This window comes from Neophocaena asiaeorientalis, unplaced genomic scaffold (assembly GCF_003031525.2).
Source record: "Neophocaena asiaeorientalis asiaeorientalis breed wild unplaced genomic scaffold, Neophocaena_asiaeorientalis_V1.1 scaffold205, whole genome shotgun sequence".
Classification (NCBI taxonomy): Eukaryota; Metazoa; Chordata; class Mammalia; order Artiodactyla; family Phocoenidae; genus Neophocaena; species Neophocaena asiaeorientalis.
This window is the reverse complement of record NW_020174369.1, coordinates 3,736,902-3,757,350: the sequence shown is the minus strand read 5'-3', so window position 1 is coordinate 3,757,350 and position 20,449 is coordinate 3,736,902. Positions and strand designations below refer to the sequence as shown.

The window sequence follows — 20,449 nt, the reverse complement described above, 5'->3', positions numbered from 1 at the left end:
AGGCCTCCCCCGACTTTTTAAAGGCCTGAAGTGGGCTCTGTCCTCTCAGGCCGAGAGTTTCCTAGTCTGGGGGATCTTCTTGCAGAACTCACCCACGCAGACTCCCCTCAGCCGCTGTTGGGTACGTGTCCGACGTGTATCCTGTAACTTCGCTTCTCAACCATGCACTGAACACCAAGACTCCTGCAGACAGGTGTTAAAATAAAGAAATTAATAATAATAATATTTATTGAATGCTTACTTTGCGTGAGGTCTTGTTCCCGAGATACTTTACGAAAATGTTCTCAACTAATTTTGTGAACAACCTTCTGAAAAGGTGTCAGTTTGTAAATGTACAAAACAAATGAACCCCAGCCTCTAAGGAAGTTACAGTCTGGTGGGTCCTGGACACACCTATGTCATTTAATCTTCATGATTCTTACCTTTCCAGTTAGCTAGGTACTACTTGTCCATAGTTTACAGATGCAAAGAGTAGGAAACGTTTTTTAGCTTGTTTTGAGACTCACAATAAGTAACAGGAGGGAAGATTCCAACCTGAGCTCAAACATAAGCCATATCTATTAAAAAGGCAGGCTCCCAAGCTGATGGGACTGAAATTTGGAAGAAAGTTTAAGAAGTCTAAACTCTTTATTTTCCTAGAAAAGGAGACTGAGGTGCAGTAAAAGGAAGTGATTTTCGAAGGACACACTGGTCATGAGAGGTAAGCCTTGGTAATAACTGATTTCACAGAACTGGAGTATGGGCCATGTGCATGATAGTCGCTCTGCTATCCTCATAACAACCCCAAATACATGCTCTCATCTTGGTCTTACAGGCGAGGATAGTAGCTCAGTGGGGCTGAGGCCACGTGATTAGCTGCATCTGCTAGGGGCCCTGGTTTGGGGATGCCGGAGGAAGAAATTTTCCTCTATCCTTCTAGGTTCTTCTGGCTGGTCTAAGAATTAAATTGACATTATGAACGGGAGAAAATCAGATGAAAGTTTAATAACGTGTACATGGGAGAGACCCAGCAAAACTGAGTAACTCTGTAAAGACATCTTCCACTAAAGACAAAAAAAGGATGTAGGGGGTATTGGTTTATGTCTTCAAAAGGGAGGAAGGCAGTTTACATGAAGATGGAAAAGCAAATGTTTGGTAAACAAATGTTTCCTGGGTGTGCTAAGACAGTGGGACACAGGAATTTAAAAAAAACAAACAAAAAAACCTTCCTAGATTACTCTCGGTCTACCATATCTAGTTCATACTATAGTACAATGAGAGCTGTCTTCCTGGAAGAGGTCCTCTGTCTACATTCTTTAGGCAGCTAAGGAGGACATCCAAGTTTCTTCCTGAGTCTTTTTGGGCCTTGATTGTTTTCAGCTGTAAATAATTCACGTGCCAAAGAGACATTTTGGGGTGGCAAGTTTTGCTCCCGTACAGGGTCATTTTCTTTCTTCTACACCATGACTGTTCACCTTCATTTCCAACAAATATCTGGAGATCTAACCATGGACTCTTTGGGAATGTAGGAGGTACTAAGATCTGGTTACCTGGCACCTGTGTGAATCATCATGTACAACAGGAATGATAATATTAAGACCTCTTCATCTTACCTTTCCAGAGTATTGTGATGAGTAAATGAGGTAACAAATATGGAAATACTTTGTAAAGTGTTAGATGCTGAATATGTGTAAGACAGCTTCCAGACCCTCCTCATTGTACATCAGGAATAGAATAAATGAAATATACTGGTTGCCTTAGGAACTATGGCAGGAGGTCTCATCTTGGCTAAACTTGAATTAATATGGATTTGCTTCCTGGTCTTTATAGATATCTCTGTTACTAGGCATTTTGTATTTGATCTGAGGTTTGTTTCTTCTTATCATCATGCTATCATTAGTGGTAGCACAGTGGCTGGAGCACCAGCAGCCATCTTGGACCATGAGAGGATTTCAGGAATGAAAGCTACATACAGCAAATCCTCAGGGTGCAAGGGCTTAAGTTTCTGACACCATGCAGCACCAGACAGACACCCACTGCCCACTTCTACTTGTAAGAAAGAAGCTGCTCTCTTGTGCAAGACACTTTAATTGTGTGTTTTCTGTCCATGGGGCCAAACCTAATCATAACTGATACATATACCTTACCTCACGGAAATCCTACAGCAACTCTATAAGGTGATAGGTGCAGAAACAGACCCAGAGAGTATAAATGATTTTTTCGGTGTCATCCAGCCAAGTGACAGAGGCGTAATTTTGTGGCCCATTCTCATTTTCTTTTAAATGGAAAGAAAATGCCTATTGTGAATGAATGAATCTATTTTTTTCCATTTACTTCCATTCTATTCATTTATTCTAGGAGGTGATAAACTTTTTCTATAAAGGACCAAGCAGTAAATATTTTAGACTTTGTGAGTCATACAGTTTCTGTTGCAACTAAGTCTGCCTTTGTAGGGCAAAGCAATCATAGATAAAAGTAAACGAGAGGCTATGACTGTGTTTCGATACAACCTTACAAAAGCATACGATGGCCAGTGTGCCCCAGTGGGCCTTAGCTTGCCAACCTCTGATTTATTAGATTCTGATGTCCCATCACAAAAGTGCATTGGAAATACATTACAGAGGGTAGGGGGATTGTGACTTTGCAGGCACCCTCACACAGTTGACCAATATAAAGTCCAGTGTGTGACGGTGAGGTCCAGTAGAAAGAAAGATCCCTAAACTGATAATCGTGAGATCTGAGCACTCAGTTCATATCTGCCTGAAACAGGATCTATATCCTGAACCAACCTCAGTTCCCTATATGTTAGGAGCAAATAATGCAAATATCATCCCTACTTTCCATAGTTTCCATGGCTACAGGGAGACTGAGATGACATGATATACAGACCATATTTTGAAGGCTATAAATGTTATTCAACTGTGTGTTCACTGCTTCACCTTAGGCAGGGCCATATAGCCTCCTCTGTATCCTTCAGCCCCCCCTGTCCTTACGTCTATCACGGAACTCCTAGAACGTATCAAATGCCTAGTAGTTATTAGTGAATCCGTTTATCCCCACTCCTCGTCCTTAACTTGATATAAAGGGTTATTGTGTTGCATTGGATTAAAAGACTCAATTATTGGAAAGTCTAGATGCCCACTCAAGGTCGCTGCCGGGCAGCGTGGGTGTCATGCGGTCATTGTCCAGTAGACAGGTCACAAGTCACACCCGTGAAGCAGCACATCAGGCTTAAACGAGACAGAAAGAGCTAGGTTGTGAAAGCCTGGAACCAGCTGAACTGGACGTTTGTGTCACTTCCTTCCTGCTCACAGACTGTTTCATGAAACACCAGGAGGCAGACAGGAGTCCTGGCCTTCTCCCTGGTGACCTGTGGAGGCCTTCTGCTACTCTGACTGCATTCTCTGAATGCTTTTCCTACATTAACAACTTGCCCCTCGCCAGAGAAAAGACTTATTTTCCCCGAGACTCTTAGAGCCATGGCACAGAAATAGGTGTGGTTATTCATTTACTCATGAATTCATTTATTCATTCAGATATTTATGTATTCACTCACTTAACAAAGATTTATTGAGTGCCTACTGTTCTATAAAGAGATGGTGTTGAGAAAAACAGATATTGTCCGTGTCATCGTGGAACTGACAGTCACGAAACTGACATTCAGTAAATAAGCATGCAGGTATATATGTGTGTGTGTGTATATGTGTGTGTGTGTGTGTGTGTGTGTGTGTGTGTGTGTGTATAAAGTACAGAGAGGTTAAGCATATATCAATATATCTATATCTATATCTATATGGATTCAGTTGCAAGTAGGAAGAGACATAGGATCTTATGAGAGAGGGGACATGATTTAGACTGAGGTCTAACCGAGATGGGTGATTCTGAGGAACCAGGTGCATTACATGCATTGAAGACCTAAGGGTCTTCAGTAACCTTGTAAAGTGACTACTATCACAACCATTGTACAGATAGGGAAACTGAGGCTTAGGAAGATTAGGTAACTGGCCTAAGGCTGCACTGTTACTATGTGTGGAGCAGGCTGGGCTCTTTCCCGTACTCCACAATGCACAACACAAACCCAGAGGGTGTGAATTTTCCCAGCTCCCACCTTTGCACACACTATGCCTCCTTCCACCGGGAAAGCCTCCCCCGCCATCCTTCTCTTGTTGGATTCATAGTCTGCCTTCAGCGTCTAGTTGAGGGCCTACTTTCTCAGCAAAGTTCCCTCTTCTATCTGAGGCCTCAGCACATCTAGTATTATAAGCTTCTGCAACAATCATCGTGTATTACTCATGCGGCACCGGCCCTGAGACACCTTGTAAAGTTCATTTTCCTTTTTACATGCTTGCACTGGTGGCCTTGCTCCCAGTCCTGTGGGCAGCACGAAGTCATGAGAGCAGACAGACCTGGATTCTTCTCCTAGTTCCTACTTGTTTTCTGGGTGACCTGGAGAACGTTGCTTAACCTCTCTGTAGTTTCCTTGGAGAAAAGTAATATTTATTTCTTGAGATAGATCTTAAAATATGTGTCCCAGGGCTGAACAGATAGTAAGTGTTCCACACTTCTTAGGCTTCTACCCAATTCCAGTCCCTAGATCAGAAAGCCTCTGGAGGGTAAGAACCATGCCTTCTACTTTATAATCTCGGCAACTAGCACAGTGCTCTGTAATAGTGGGTATATCATTGGCACATAATTATGGCGGTGACAGCCTTTACCTGCCTCCTGGGTCCCTTGCTCCTAATCCAACTTGTTTTCTCCTGTCTTTCTTCCTTTCTCAACTTAGACTCCTTTAAGCCTCCCTTAAACTTGATCCTCTGTCAGAAACAGGTGCCACAGCATACACTCTCTCTTCCAAATCCACACTGTCTTCTCAGGAGGAAAATAACTGAAATAGTTCACTGGAGACCCAACAGATGGTCAGTAAGGGAAAACCACTGACCAGAAAGTCTGCCAAGCTCCCCATCCTGGCCACCACCTAGAGCCATATTTTGTATGCAAAATCATTAGTTTATTCAACTCTCTTCTCTAAAGGATGCCAGTAGCTCATTTCCAAAGATGGGGGAATGTTCCAACTTACTTTATTACTTGCCCTCTGTCTGCCTGCCTGCCTGCCTTCCTTCATCTCTTCAGTTAACAAACATGTACTGAGTACTTGCTAAGTGCTGGGCCAGAGCTGGCTGCTATACTAAAAGCACAGAGAAAGAGCTAGGGGCAACCCATGGTGAGAAGAAGAGGGGGTATTGGGTACCAATAGAAAGGAAAGACTGCGCTAACGTTTACTGGGCACTGGCTCTGCACTTCCACATGCAGTGTCACAGTGATTGCTCCCCGCCATGCACCTGAGGGAGTAGGGATTCCTGCTGCAGGAATGAAGGCTCAGAAAGGCAGAGCAACTTGCCGGAAGTCATCTACCAAAAGACGCCACAGGCCAAAACGAAGAGGCAGCTTCTGCTGAGAAGCTAAAGTGGGCAGAGATGCTCATGTTGGATATAAGGCTTCGGATGAATGCAAGTCCTAATAATCTCACTGGTTTCACCCTGCAACACCAGCTTTGTCTTCCATATGTGAGCTGCTCTCCCACTCCCCAGTTCCCAAACCTCACCATCCTAACCAGTTCCACACCACATACATCCTTCTCCACTAACGCTGCCTAGTTTCAACCCCACAGCCTCTTGGCCATGAGTCATTTCAACAAAAGTGCAAACTATGTGATGAGCCATGACAACAATGTGCAACCCTAAACTCCAATGAGTGTTTTTCTACAACGAGGGAACAGGTGGAAGAAGAGAGTCCAGGGCCATGAGATGATGACAAGGCCAAAGGAGGGGTGGGAGTCGGCCTGTTAGGACATACATGCTCCAGGCCTCAGGGGTGAATCAAAGGAGGCCCCTGGAGCCTGTGCAGTATCCACTGCCATTCACTTCTCGAGAATCATGGCATTTGGAAACCATTAAAGAACATTGGTTTGGGTAGTTTTCAGACTGGATCCTATCGGAAGATGCCTGCACAGAAAGAAGAGGCTGAATGGACTCCCAGGCTTTCCACAATGCCCCCCTCCCCTGCCAGGTTGTTCTCTTCTTCAAGACACCAGATGAGGGGGCTGGTGGGGGCTGAAACCCTGTCCCCACTCTGCCAGCTAAACTCTGGGCCTGCGAGGCTGCTCTGCCCCAGCAGAGAGGGCAAATTTTCCTAATTTGCACAAAGTACAGAATAGGATAGTGGTAACTTTGCCCTCTTGCTGCCACCAACCACACACATGCACACACATACACCCATATAGCCACACAGACATTCCCACAGACTTACACATAAGCACATATACATATTTATACAAACACACATGCAGATATATATACATTATACAAAGAGCACACAGACATATACATAGACACACGAATATATCATACAGTACATAGACACACACAAATGCAAATTAGACCACAATATAATGCACAGAAATATAGACACAAATATACAGACACAGAGTCAAACAGATATGGATACACAGATACACAAGCCATACAAAGACACATACACACAGTCTCATAGCCACTTATAAACTGCACACACATAAACACATCCATACGTAGATGCATAAACACAACACACAGGCACATAAACCACACAGATATACACACACATACACAGATATGCACACATACATACATCTTTAACCAGAACAACTCTACTTTATCAATTTTACATGATAAATTCTATTTTCAAAATTTTTATGTGACAAACATTTCACTACTGAAAGAGAATTTGCTCTTTTTGAGGATTTTTTTGAATTCATTTATTGATCAAATGTTTGATGACAATATGTTGAAATAAAATGATAGTAGGAAGTGGGGTACACTCAGACATATTAGTGGCAGGTCTTTCCATGACATGCCTTGTAAATCATTTTGTTTTTATCATGATGAAAAATTTGTGACTTTCAACACTGCTACATAACATATAGAACCAGAACTCCTGTTTTATTGTTTATACACTTTCAGATACTTAAAAATATGAGCCTCCACTCCATCTCCTTCACCTCCCAAAGGACCTCTGGAGCTATGGAAATGATACAGGGACTTGAAGGCAAGGGTGTAACGTTAAGGAGTATACTAAACAGGACTTTTGGTTGTAAGAAATAAAAATACAAACCAAGCTTGATTAAATAAACAACAAATAAACCAAAAGGCCATTTATTATCTCATGTACTTAGGCAGTTCAGAAGGGAGATGAACTTTAGAAAAGCCTGGGTCCAGGGATTCAAATGATGTCTTTAAGGGTCTTTTGTTCTCCATTTTTCATTTCTTAATTCCTATGTTTACTTCATATTCAAGTTAAGAGCAGTGCATGTGGTAGCAAAGATGCCTAGCAATTGCTCTAGCCTTACAATGTCCTCCTAAATCTTGGAAGATGAGGGTGAGCGTGTCTCCATGCTCCTATTTCTTGCAAGAATGCTGAACAAAGTTTGATTGGCCCGTTTTTAGTCAAGTGCACATTCCTAGGGATGGATTTGGAAAAGCTGAGCTTTTGAACCTGTACCAGCAGGACTGAATAGTGATAGTCGGGGATGATTCCCCAAAGAGATATCAGACAGGAAGGAGAATACATATGTCTTCCTCCCTACCTCCAGAAGCCTTAGTGCGGTACTCATGGGTCAGGCTCTCTGCTGGAGACTGGGACACAAGATAAAAATATTTATATTCTTTCCCTCTAGGAACCCACAGCCTAGTGATGGAGGTGGCATGTAAGCCAATAGTACAGGACACAGAAAGCAATAACCACAAAATAAAAAAGTGTGATAAAATAAAACTTCATCAAAGGACACAAGACAATCAATAGGCAAGCCACAGAGTGGGAAGAAATACACATATCTGAGAAAAGATTTTAATCCAGATTATATAAAGAATGACTACAATGCAATAATTTTTAAAAATCCCAAATTTTAAAATGAGCATAAAGCTTAAACAGACATTTCATAAGGGAAGACACATGAATGGCTAATAAACCCATGAAAAGGTGCTCAACATCTTTAGCTATCAGGGAAATGCAAATTCAAACTGCAATGAGATAGCACTTCATAACGTCTAGAATGGCTGGAATTAAAAAGAGACTGACATGAATACTGGAGGTAATGTGGAGCACCAGGACCTCCCCTGTTTTCCTGGTGGGAATGTAAAATGGTAGAACCATTTTCCAAAAGCATGTATCTACACTGTGACCCAGCAATTCATTCCTAGGTATTAACCCAAGAGAAATAGAAATACATATTTATAAAAAAGATTTGTACATGAATGTTCACAGAAGCTTTATTATTAATAACCCAAACTGGAAACAACCCAAATGTCCATTAACATAAGAATGGATAAACAGTCGTATATCCATACAACGGAATACTAGTCATAAAAGAGAATCAAGTACTGATTCATACAATGACATGAATAGATCTCATAGAAATTATGTTGAGAGAAAGAAGCTAGACATACAAGAACATACACTGTATGACTACATTTATGTGAAATTCATCATAATTTATTATGGAAAATAAACTTACCTGCATTTGCCTGATGTGTGGAAAGTTGAAGTTTAGGAGGAAGCCTAGCTGTGCAAAGATATGAGAAAACTCTCTGGGGTGATGGAAATACTCAAAACCTTGCTAGGAGTGTGGGTTACATGAGCATCTCTATTTGTAATTGTGCATTTCATTACATGTGAATTTTACATCAAATGAAAAAAGTTTTAGAGTGTAGAGAGTGCTAGGGAGGTGAAGAAAAATCAGGAATGACAGGATGTTGATAATTGTGGAAGCCAGATGATGGGTACATCGAGGTTCATTAAACTATTCTGTTTACTTTGTGTATGTTTGTAATATTCCATGTGAAAAAAATTTTAATCAAATAAATTCATATCTAACAATATGATGACTTCTATGAGAGGAACAGGAAGTAAGTGTTGTAAAACCAGAAAACCTGGAGCAATTACATGCCGAGGGAGTTGGAGGTGGGGACAGGGGGCTGAGAGTGACTCTTGGAAAAGACGTTGCAGAAAAGAGAACATTTGATTTGGGACTTAAAGGCCAAGAAGACTAAAGCAGTTGGAAATGCCCAGAATAGATGCCCATTAGAGAACCTTGTGGCACTTCTAGTGACAGAACAACATTGGATCACCAATGATATGTACTCTTCTGAAATAACTCTTTTCTCATAGGAGTCAGCGGAGTGGAGTGCTCAGGGCAGAGGAACCGAAGTTAGGATTTCCCACTCAGAGTGTCCTTGGATGATCTAAGTCACAACCCTTCTCTGCACTTCAGTTTTCTTACCTGTGAAGTGAGAGGATTCAACAAAATTATACCTAAGTTCTCTTCAAATGCTTCACAGTTGTGAAGCACAACTGTGCTTCACAAGCTAGTTGTGACAAATCAAGGAATAAAACAAAGATCTGAAGACATCTCATTCCCAGAACTTTCTTAATGCTCTATTTCATGTATTCTAAGACTCACATTCTTATTTAACATTTAACATCACAGAAATCAGGGCACGCCTTACAATCGATGATGTCAGATAACTAGGCTCCAGCAATGCATAGTTGCATTGCCTGCCTGGAAGTACTTTGTTATTATTCCTGGACAAAATGACTGGACAACCACAGTCATTGACGTTTTAATCAAAAAACCACCTGCGGTCCTTTGGAGGATCAAATATGAGTTCCATTTGTTGTCTGGAAACCTTCTATTTGTACCTTCTAGTAGAATAAGAAAATAGCACCAGCATCAAAATTGGCAAATTGGTACTGGTGGCTTGACAGAAACTTCCAAGACAGCAGAGTAGCTCTCTTTTAAGAAACGCTGCATTCCCCAACTCTCTTGGTGGCTTAGTTGACAATATTGTGTGGAAAAACATATCAACACCTGAGAGGAAAGTGATTCAGAAGAGACGAACCATTCTGAACGTGATGTCTTACGAATACCTTAACCACTGTATTTTGCTTAAATTTTCCTTTTTACATGTACACAAGAGCAATATGTGATTGACATTGAAGCAGCCTAAATGTCCATCAACAGATGAGGGAATAAAGAAGATGTGGTATATATATACAATGGAATACTACTTAGCCATAAAAACGAGTGACATAACGCCATTTACAGCAACATGGAGGACCTAGAGATTACCTAAGTGGAGTAAGTCAGAAAGAGAAAGACAAATATCATATGATATCAATTATAAGTGGAATCTAAAGTATGACACAAGTGAACTTATCTATGAAACAGTAACAGACTCACAGACCTAGAGAACAGACTTGTGGTTGCTGAGGGGGAGTGGAGGAGAGACGGATTGGGAGTTTGGGGTTAGCAGATGCAAACTATTATATACAGAATGGATAAACAGCAAGGTTCAACTGTATAGCACAGGGAACTATCTTCAATATCCTGTGATAAGCTATAATGGAAAAGAAGAAGAAAAAGAATGTATATATATGTGTGTGTGTGTGTGTGTGTGTGTGTGTGTGTGTATATGTATGTATAACTGAATCACTATGCTGTACAGCAGAAATTAACACAACATTGTAAATCAACTATACGTCAATAAATTTTTTAAAAAGAGCAATATGTGATTAAAAAATATGTCAAAGAAGTCTAAAAGAGATTTTCATTAAAAATTATCTAAATCATGCTTAATTATGTCTACAAGAGATTTTCTCAGTATTAATAAAAGTTTAAAAAACTTGAAATCATAAGAAGGCATTGTCACAACTTAATTGGCAATGCTTTTTCTTTCTAAGAGATATGTAAATTAAGACTTAACTGATGAAATATGATACTGAAACCTCATGCCTTCCCCAGCACTTTCTTCCTGTTTCTCTATACTTTTTGGAGCCTATAGATAAGGTGTCATTTCTGAGGGCTTTCTGTTATAGGAACTGTGCTAAAGGCTTTACAAACATCCTCTCAGTTATCACACAATAACCTTGTAGGAGACACCATTATCATACCCTTTTAATGTTGAAGAGACTGAAAGATCCTACCCCAGGTTAAAGACTTTGCGCCACTTCCTTTCTGTAATTAGTGGAGAATCACAAAATGAACTTTTCCCAGCCCAGATAAACTTTTTAGAACCCATCAATGACGATAATGCATCAAGCTCCTGTGTTTTGGGGCAGCACTGCAGGAGGTCCTGAGGTTAGAACAGTCACTCACATATACCCCAAGGAAGGCAGGCAGCATGCAGTGGCACAAAAATAAGCTTTGGAATCAAACAGAATCAGGTTTTAATCTCAACTCTGCCACTTGTAGATTGTGTGATTTTGAGCAAACTGTTCTCGGAGCCTCAGTTTCTTCTTCTGTAAAATGGAACTATTGTTACCTACGTCCAAGAGTTGTATGAGAGGTAAATAAGTTCACTCAATTATTCACTTACTCAACAAATATCTACAGAGTGCCTACCTCATGCTAGTAAATGTAATGTCAAATGAATACTATGCAAAAGACCCTAGCAGCATGGCGGGTACATAGCAGACACTCTGGGGAAATTTTGTTGTTCTGTTTTTATTTTTCCAAACCAATGTCCCCCTTCTACTAGCACCTCATTTTAAATTTGCAGAGTCCCCTCCACCTCCAATCTATGATACATACTGTAATCAGATGCCCTGCCATTCCCCGGCCTGGGGGTGAGCATGTGAACCAAGGTAGGTCATGGCCATGCTCTCTCTGGAATTTGAAACTTCAGCAGAGTGACACAGACTGAAAATGGTAGGAGCTCATGCATTCCACCCTTTTCAGAACTGTTCTGCCAGGGAGTGCAGCTGCCTTAGTTCCTACACATTTCCAAGCCTGATTCTCCAGTCTTACTATCATTTTTGTTTGTTTTGAGGTCATGTTATCATTCCAAAAATTCCCTTTTGCATAAACTACGCAGAAGTGGTATTTGCAAACAAAAAAATCAGATGCCCAGTAAAGAAACAAACAAACAAAAAAACCACATTAACTCCCCTTTCTCAAGCAGGTATTATTAAGTTAGAAGAGTAGAAGAGGTACAAATAGGATAATTAAGGGCACATAGAAGTTAGAAGTGCTCACTTTAGCAGCATAGATAATAAATTCAGAAGGGATATTCTAAATAACAATGCCAGTAACTTACACTGGTTGGGGGTAGCCCTTACTATGGAATATGCATGGTACACACACTGTCTCATGTAAAGATCGCAGATACCTGTGGAGTAGATATCATCATCTTCCGTGTCTTAGTCGAGGACGTGAAAGCTCAGAGAGGTTAAATAACTTGCTTACAGCTACATAATTAGTGGGACCTAGTGCAAAGTAAAAATGCAGGGCCCCATGTTGAGAAATTATTAAGAATTTCAAGATGGTGACAGCAGAGCACTAAACCAAGTTCAGACTCCTTATGAGCATGGTTCCCCCCTTCCCTTACCCTCATGACTGCATGGGTCACATGCCCATAAAGTTGGCCCAGCTTGCTTAAGTTAGTAAGTGACAGAGTTGAGACTTAACACCGAGATCTCTTTGATCCAGAAGTCCATGGTCTCAATGCAAAGTAACCCCCATAGTGGGAGTGCCCCAAGATCAGAATGAAACTGACAGCTATTCCAGGTCATTCAGATTGTCTAGGCACTGCCCTCATCCCGTAGCCCGTAGGGCAGCTGGGGGGACTGAGACGTAAAGTTGATAATCATTTGAACTTCAGAGACTCATAGGGAAAAGCAATTAATCCAGGATCGTCATGATAGGCCAAGCTCTCCCCTGCCTTCCTCCTGGTGTTCTGTTTAGTCCCACCTTTGAGAGGGTCCTAGACCAATTTGACCGAATTTAGAGGAGGCTGAGCAGGATGGTGAAGGAACTGCATACAAGTGTTTATGAAATTAAGAGTGTTTAGCCTGAAGATCAGAAGAATCACAGTTGTCATCAAGTCTCTTTCCTGCTGAGATATAAGGTCTATAAGAGCCGGGGTCTATCCTGCTCACCACAGTACCCCAAGTGTCTGGCACAGTGCCTAGGATATAGTTACTGCTCAACAAATAGTAAGTGGAGCAATCAATTAAACAGTTCACTGAACGTTTGTCAAGTGGAAGAGGGATTAGATGTGTTTTTTTTTTTCCTCAAGAAAGAAGTCAGTTCCAACGGGGTAGACCAGTTTTGACTCTTGGGTATAAGAAAGTTCTATGGCCCCACCATGAAAGAAAAGGCTATTAGGAGGTCCCCTTCCAAAGAGGGACTCAAGTGTGGAGGTGATGACAAGGGTATTCCCCAAAGGCATTCCCTAGAATACCAGAAATGGCAAAGAGGTCTCTGGTCCTAAGGTACTTCCAACTAATTGGTAGTAGCTACCCGGGCCTCTGTTGAGAAGCTTTTCACAGGGAAGCTCCATAAGAAATGGTGCTTTACCTTAGACAGCCTTCTAAACTTTAATGTTTGTGAATCTATGAATCTGTACATTTTCTCCAACCCAGAAATGTTGGTAAGGCTAACTCTAGTGCTCTGAAGTGAGGCAAATTAATTGAAACTAAGTTCACTAAAGTTGTGGGCATTTTGAGGGTTCTTTGCTTCTTAGCTTTGGGCTTAGATACTATAAATATAATATCCAACCCCAGTGGGTGGTCCTGGATGTCGGATTCACCATGCTTACAGACAGCTGTGGGGAAAGAGCTCTGAATAAATCTGTCTAACTAGTAAAGATGGATTACATTACTTCATAGTGATGTTAACCTTAGGAGGCAAAAGTCCAGACAGGTTGAGGAATGGAAAATGAGGACATAAGGGGGGAACAATTCCATTAGCTCTAATCAAAAGAAGAGGCCAAAAGGGGATTAAAATCTATAGCATGCTCAAAAAGGGCAGAGATTAAACCACTCCAACTTCGAAGAGAAAAGATTAAATATTTGCCACTAGTTCCTCTTTCTTTCACCAAGAGAGTTTATTAATTTATACTTAACAGTCTGCCTGCCTCAGTTAACAAGAGTTTTTAAAATGAATAATAGACCCACTCATTTAAAACCAAGGAAAAGAAAATCTACAGTGTAGTTCCCATTTCCTCTGGCCTATATTTTATAACTTTATTTAGACCAGGGATTTTAAATCTGAGGATCCAAGCACTCTATTTTTTAAGTAGGATTCAGAGGGTCACTACAGTTTTATTAGAATTTTAAAGTATATACATACAATAGATTTTTTTTTTTCCTGGTGAAATGGCTCATAGCTATTTAAGATTGTTAAAGAGGGTCTCTGATTACACCTCTGGAAAAAAATACTAAAAAATCTTAGATTAACTTCCTCATTTTAAGCTTTCTTCTCTCCTTGATTCAGATATTCACTGAATGCTGGGCCATGTGCTAAACGCTATTCTAAATATTTGTACTGAGTGCTTCGTCATTTACCTACCTCTTGGGAGGTAGGTAACATTGCCTGCCCCTCACCTTTTTTCTTTCTCGAAGCAAACAGACTCAGAGAGTTTAAATAATAGTAATTGTTACCGTTTATTGAACACTTCTGACATGCTCCTTGTTCCTACACTCATTAGATCTTACAACAATCTTGAGAGGTAAATGTTATTTTCTTACTGTGTCATCAGTGACAAACTAAATGATCAAAAAAGTTGAGTATCTTGTCCAAGGATATTTGACTGGGTAGATGAAACTTGAACTTGAGCCCAATTCTAGTTCCAAATCCTCTTCTTTAGTCACTACACCGTACTATTTTTTCTTGGTAGGCTGTAGTACTTGCTGATGTGCACACATATCACTTACCAGGGACTGCTATAGTGTTCACTGTCTGACTGACCTCCTTTGTAGTCTGAGCTCGGTTACACCAACTTCCCTTCCATCGATGGACACTTTCAGAAGATGGAACATATTTCACCAAATAGGAGTAATACAAAAATATCTTACAACTTTCCCCCTCTGGAAATTGTTTCCAGGCCACCCAAAGTTGTATCCACAAGTGTTTGTGTGCTTCCTGCGAAACTGTCTCACAAGAGAGTAATCTCCCTTATTGGGACTCACGGGCGCTCTGTTACCAGGAAGGGGATGGGTCTTCCAGGTGCAGACCGAGAAAGACAGCAACTCGGGACTGATGGAGTCCTCAGAGAAGATACCCCCTTTTCCATATTTCTGATCCTTCCTGATCCTTCAAGGCTCCAGATAAATCCCTTCTCCAAGAAGCCTCCCTGGCTGGACGTTTGATCTTGTTAGCACCCCCAAGTCAGTTGAAGAATTGCCTGTGAGCAGAGGAGGTATGAAATATTTGATATAACAATCTCTCACTCACTCCTACACATTTTTCTTTTCTTGTCTGTAACGCGCCAGACATGTCTGAGGTGAGCAAGGTATAGTCCCTCCTCTCGAGTGGTAGGGGAACTACATGTGAAGAAATAATTACAATCACTGTGTTAAGGGCTAATGTAGCGGTATTTTTCAATTAATGTAGCAGCGTAGAAGAGCTAGAAACAACCTCCCTGTGAGTGCTCAGGAAGCCTTCATGGGGAAGGTGACATTTAAGTGTGGTTGTGAAAGAAGAGCAGGAATTTTCCAAGGGGAAAAAAAACATGGTGCTAAAGGCATTCGAGGAGGGTACAGCATAGAGGTGTAAACAGTCACAATGTGTTGGGGAACAACAGTCTTTCGGTTTGACTGGAAGGGATGTGTATTGAGGGTTAAGTCTGAGTTTGGTGCAAGACTGTGAAAGGCCTTATGTGTCGGCTCTGAGGTCTTGACTTTAGCTTGTCTGCACTATAGCATTTTCTTTTAAATTAGTTGAATATTTTATTGCATGTCCCCCTTATTATATTACAAACATGAGTGAGAAATAGAAGTTAGAAAAGGCATTATAGAGAAGAGAAGCAGACAACTGTATAATTAAAACAGTTACCAAAGATGGAAGCAATTAAGCATAGCTATACCAATAATTTCTAGCTTTAATTAAAGATATGTGGGACAAAGGACTGTGTATGCAGTGTGAAGCAAACAAATACAACAAAGAAAATGCTTTGCTCTTAAAATAAAAATTTCAATAAGAAGAAGATTAGGAAGGAGACCAGGAGACAGGAAGGTGTATGTATTGAGTGCCTGTTCTGTGTTGTTGTTGCAAAAACTGAATTAATTGTAATCCTTGGTTCATGATATGCTCTTATCATGTTAGCAGTGAGTAAACTCCCATCATCATTGTTAATAGTAAATTAAAATATTATTGAACCTGCCACCAAACATTAGAACTGGAACGTTGGTGTTTACCCACGTGTTCCTCTTCTTTCCTTCTCCCTCTACCCCCAGCCAAATTAACAACTTTCCAAATGCTCTTGACTCTTGCAATGTTTATTCCCTACTTTTAATATACAGTATGCACACACACATATACATAAACACATTTGCATTTATTATATTACAGAGATTCACCCCCTCTGGTGCATATGGCTGTAGTTTATTCCTTTCACTGCTGAGTATCTTCTATTGTGTAGCTAGATCACCATGTATTTAGCCTTTCTGCTGTCAGTGGGATTGGGGGTTTTCTTTGATTACCTACTCTATGAAGAACTCTCTGATTTTTTTTTTCTCTCTCCAATTTCAAATTTCCCACCAACTCTTTGAGCTGGGTATTATTATTTTCCCTTTATGGGTGAGGACACTAAAACTCAAAGAGGAAAAGAAACTTTCCTGCTGTCACGTGGCCACACAGTGGCAGAGCCAGGGTTTAATCCAATTCTCTGTGAATCAAAAGCCTGCAGCAGCACTTCCTCCCTTCCTTGGAGGACCAGTTCTTCTCTCGATCCAGTGTGTTAAAGGCTCAGGAGACTCCCCCAGCTCACTTTTGGTTTTTCTGAGTCCCCGTGAGTCACTGCTGGGGTGAAGAGGGGATTTCCTGAGCTGCCCCTGTCAATATATGTCAGAACATCCTGTTCACTCAGACAATTCCATGGGTAGTAGTCAGCTGCACTGAGAACTTCTGCCAGCTACTTGGACAGGCCCAGCAACCTACTAGAATGGATTTCCTCCTTTCCCCCATTTGTGTCCTCAACTGGGTAATAACAATAATAGTAGTCGTAGTAATAATAATAGTAATCCTTTTCTTGTAAAAAGAGCTGTACCATTTCCAAAACTCTCTGAGGAAAATAAGTACTGTTAGCCCAGTTTTGCAGACCAGGAAACCAGGTTTTGTGATTCAGCTAGTAAATGGTGGCTAGTAAAAAGGACTCCTAGTCCAGTGCCTGTTCTGTTTTTCTGTACAAATATCTCCTACTTTGATTAAATGTATCACACTATACTAAAGACTTTAGGATTAGAGTCTGAAAACCCGATATTCAGGCCATTCCCCCAACATCATCCTCACTACTAAGAGTTCCATTATTTCCAAAGTAAAAATACTCAGTCAGGGCTTCCCTGGTGGCGCAGTTGTTGAGAGTCCGCCTGCCAATGCAGGGGACACTGGTTCGTGCCCCGATCCGGGAAGATCCCACATGCCGCGGAGCGGCTGGGCCCGTGAGCCATGGCCGCTGGGCCTGCGCGTCCGGAGCCTGTGCTCCGCAACGGGAGAGGCCACGACAGTGAGAGGCCCGCGTACCGGAAAAAAAAAAAAAAAACAAAAAAAAACTCAGTCAGCTTTTTAACCCATATAATATCTGCAAACCACAGATTTAGCTATATAACAGCTGCAATACAAGAAAGAGGCAGGTGATTTTATGATGTGGTTTGAAGGTGCTAGAACATCATCACCCATTAATGTCTCTTTCCCACTGTCTGCCACAGAGACGGAAGCTCCACTACTCCTCCATTTGTGCCTTGGTTGTTTTCAACCTTCAAAAAGCTTTTAGGAAAAGGTGAGATCTAGTATAGGTCCTAGTAAGAAAAATTATTGAAAACATAGACAAAACTTTAGGTGTGTGTTCTTTCAGTATCATGTTGGAGCACTATCTAATAGGCCTACTGTAGGAGTATTAATTTTCTAATGTTTGGCACATGATTTACTATTGTTTAAGGCCCAGAGTCTGTGAAGAAAGATAATAACTTATAGATTTGTTTCCCAGTACAGATGTAAATGATTTTTGTTTGGAAGAAAAATAACCCCAAAGATTACGGTTTTATTGCCTTGTAGAACATTAACCAGTTTTGTGTTTAACCAAGCAGTCTTATTCCAACGTACTTTCTTCAGCACATAAAACATGTCTCACATGTGAATGATTTTTAGTAATCTGCTGGTTCCCTCATTAATAACTTAGATTACTCTTGTGCTCGCTCTATAATTGTTGATACTCTTTTTAAAAAAATTTTTATTGGGATATAGTTGATTTACAATGTTGTGTTAGTTTCAGGTGTACAGCAAAGTGAATCAATTATACACATACATATATCCACTCTTTTTTAGATTCTTTTCCCATTACAGAGTATTGAGTAGTTTCTTTTTTTTTTTTTTTTGTGGTACGCGGGCCTCTCACTGCTGGGGCCTCTCCCGTTGCACAGGCTCCGGACGCACAGGCTCAGCGGCCATGGCTCACAGGCCCAGCCGCTCCGCGGCATGTGGGATCCTCGCAGACCGGGGCACGAACCCGTGTCCCCTGCATTGGCAGGCGGACGCTCAACCACTGCGCCACCAGGGAAGCCCTGAGTAGTTTCTTGTGCTATACAGTAGGTCCTTATTGGTTATCTATTTTATATACAGTAGTTATATAAATCCCAATCTCCCCGTTTATCCCTCCCTCCCCCTTACCTCCTGGTAACCATAAGTTTGTTTTCTACATCTGGAACTCTATTTCTGTTTTGTGGCTAAGTTCATTTGCACCCTTTTTTTAGGTTACACATATATAATTGTTGATATTCTTAAAAAATTATACTTTGACAATCCAAATTTTTAATGCCAAAAATGAGAGTTTTCTAGCCATTATTACCACATAACAAGCTACCCTAAAGTTAGTGACATAAAACAGCAACCATTTAATTTACTCACAATGTCGTGGGTTGGAACTTTGGGAAGGGCTTACTGAGAAGTTTCTGTTTGGGGTCTGTCATACCATTTGAGTCGGATGTCTTCTGAGGCTGTAGGCGATAGTCTTGATTGGTCTGGGTGTCCAAGATGGCTCATTCTCAGGCTGCAGTTGAGCTGGGTGCTGGCTGGGAGCTCAGCTGGAGCTATCAACAGTAGCCCCTGTATATAGCCTCCCAAACAAATACCTCAAAGTCCCTGTATTTAGCATCTAGAGCATGGTGGTCTCAGGGAGCCAGACTTCATAGATGGTGGCTGGCTTTCCCAGGGCAAGCATTCCAAGAAAACCAGGTAGAGCTGCATGACCTTTACTGACCTAGTCTTGGAAATTGATAGCATCACTTCTGCTGTACCTCATTAGTCAAGGGAAGGGGACATAGACCCCACCTCTTTTTAGGCAAAGTGTCGAGGAATTTTCTGACTATGTCTTAAAAAGTTACATGGGGAACCACTTAAGGAAACTCACATTTGAGATATTACATTAGCAAAAAGGTGGCTGGGACAAAGATGGCAAGAGGAGGTCAAAGAAACAGAGGTAGGGAAGCCAGAAAGGAGGTTTTGTGCTACTTGAATTGAAAAAGTTATTGGAGCCTTCATTCATTCCGGTTCATAAGAGGGGAGAGAAGAGGCACATGTTAGAGAGAATTCAAACTAAAAGTTGAAAAGATTTGGTAGCTGACTGGCTGAGGTCTGCCCTCTTAGCTTTATTTTTTTTAATTAATTAATTCATTTATTTTTGGCTGCATTGGGTCTTCATTGCTGAGCGTAGGCTTTTCTCTAGTTGCAGCGAGTGGGGGCTACTCTTCGTTGCGGTGCGTGGGCTTCACGTTGCGGTGGCTTCTCTTGTTGCAGAGCACGGGCTCTAGGTGCACGGGCTTCAGTAGTTGTGGCTCATGGGCTCCAGAGCCCAGGCTCAGTAGTTGTGGTGCACGGGCTTAGTTGTGCTCCATGGCATGTGGGATCTTCCCAGACTAGGGACCGAACCTGTGTCCCCTGCACCAGCAGGTGGATTCTCAACCACTGCGCCACCAGGGAAGCCCCCAGCTTTATAATAAAGTCTGACTCCACTTTTTGGATGCTTTTAAGCCTCATCCTCCCTCTCCTCCGTCTTCTTCCCCACATCTGGCCAAGCTGGTAAGAAAGCCCAGTACTCCCTCCTTTGGCACCAGTGGGAAGTTTAAATCATGCGTGGGAACCCTCACCACCACAACCACCATAAAAACCCAACCAAGTTTCCTGCCCCTGCCCTCTCTCAAGCCATTTTTGGATGTACTTGCCAGCCACTCTGATCTTCCCCGAAAGCCTCATTATGTGAGTAATACACCTTTTATAATAACCCTCTTAGTGTGTGTACAGTGTCCTCGCACTAAGAACCACAATTTAAGTGGGGATCCATCCTCAGAGGATCATGACAAGTTCCTGGTCACACCAAATATAGTAATTCTGCTTCCTGAATATAAACGATAATAATGGCTAGCATTTATTGCCTTCTTATGCTGG

At 41.4% G+C, this 20,449-nt stretch overlaps 1 long non-coding RNA gene across 1 annotated transcript in view; it reads left to right on the top strand.

The window, feature by feature from the left end:
- The first annotated feature begins 31 nt into the window (after positions 1 to 31).
- Positions 32 to 20,449, top strand: part of LOC112407064 (uncharacterized) — a 141,416-nt gene continuing 120,998 nt past the window's right edge. The window contains exons 1-2 of the long non-coding RNA XR_003004661.1: positions 32 to 121; positions 640 to 700. This is a non-coding gene — a long non-coding RNA (uncharacterized LOC112407064). The remainder of the gene's footprint in view (positions 122 to 639; positions 701 to 20,449) is intronic.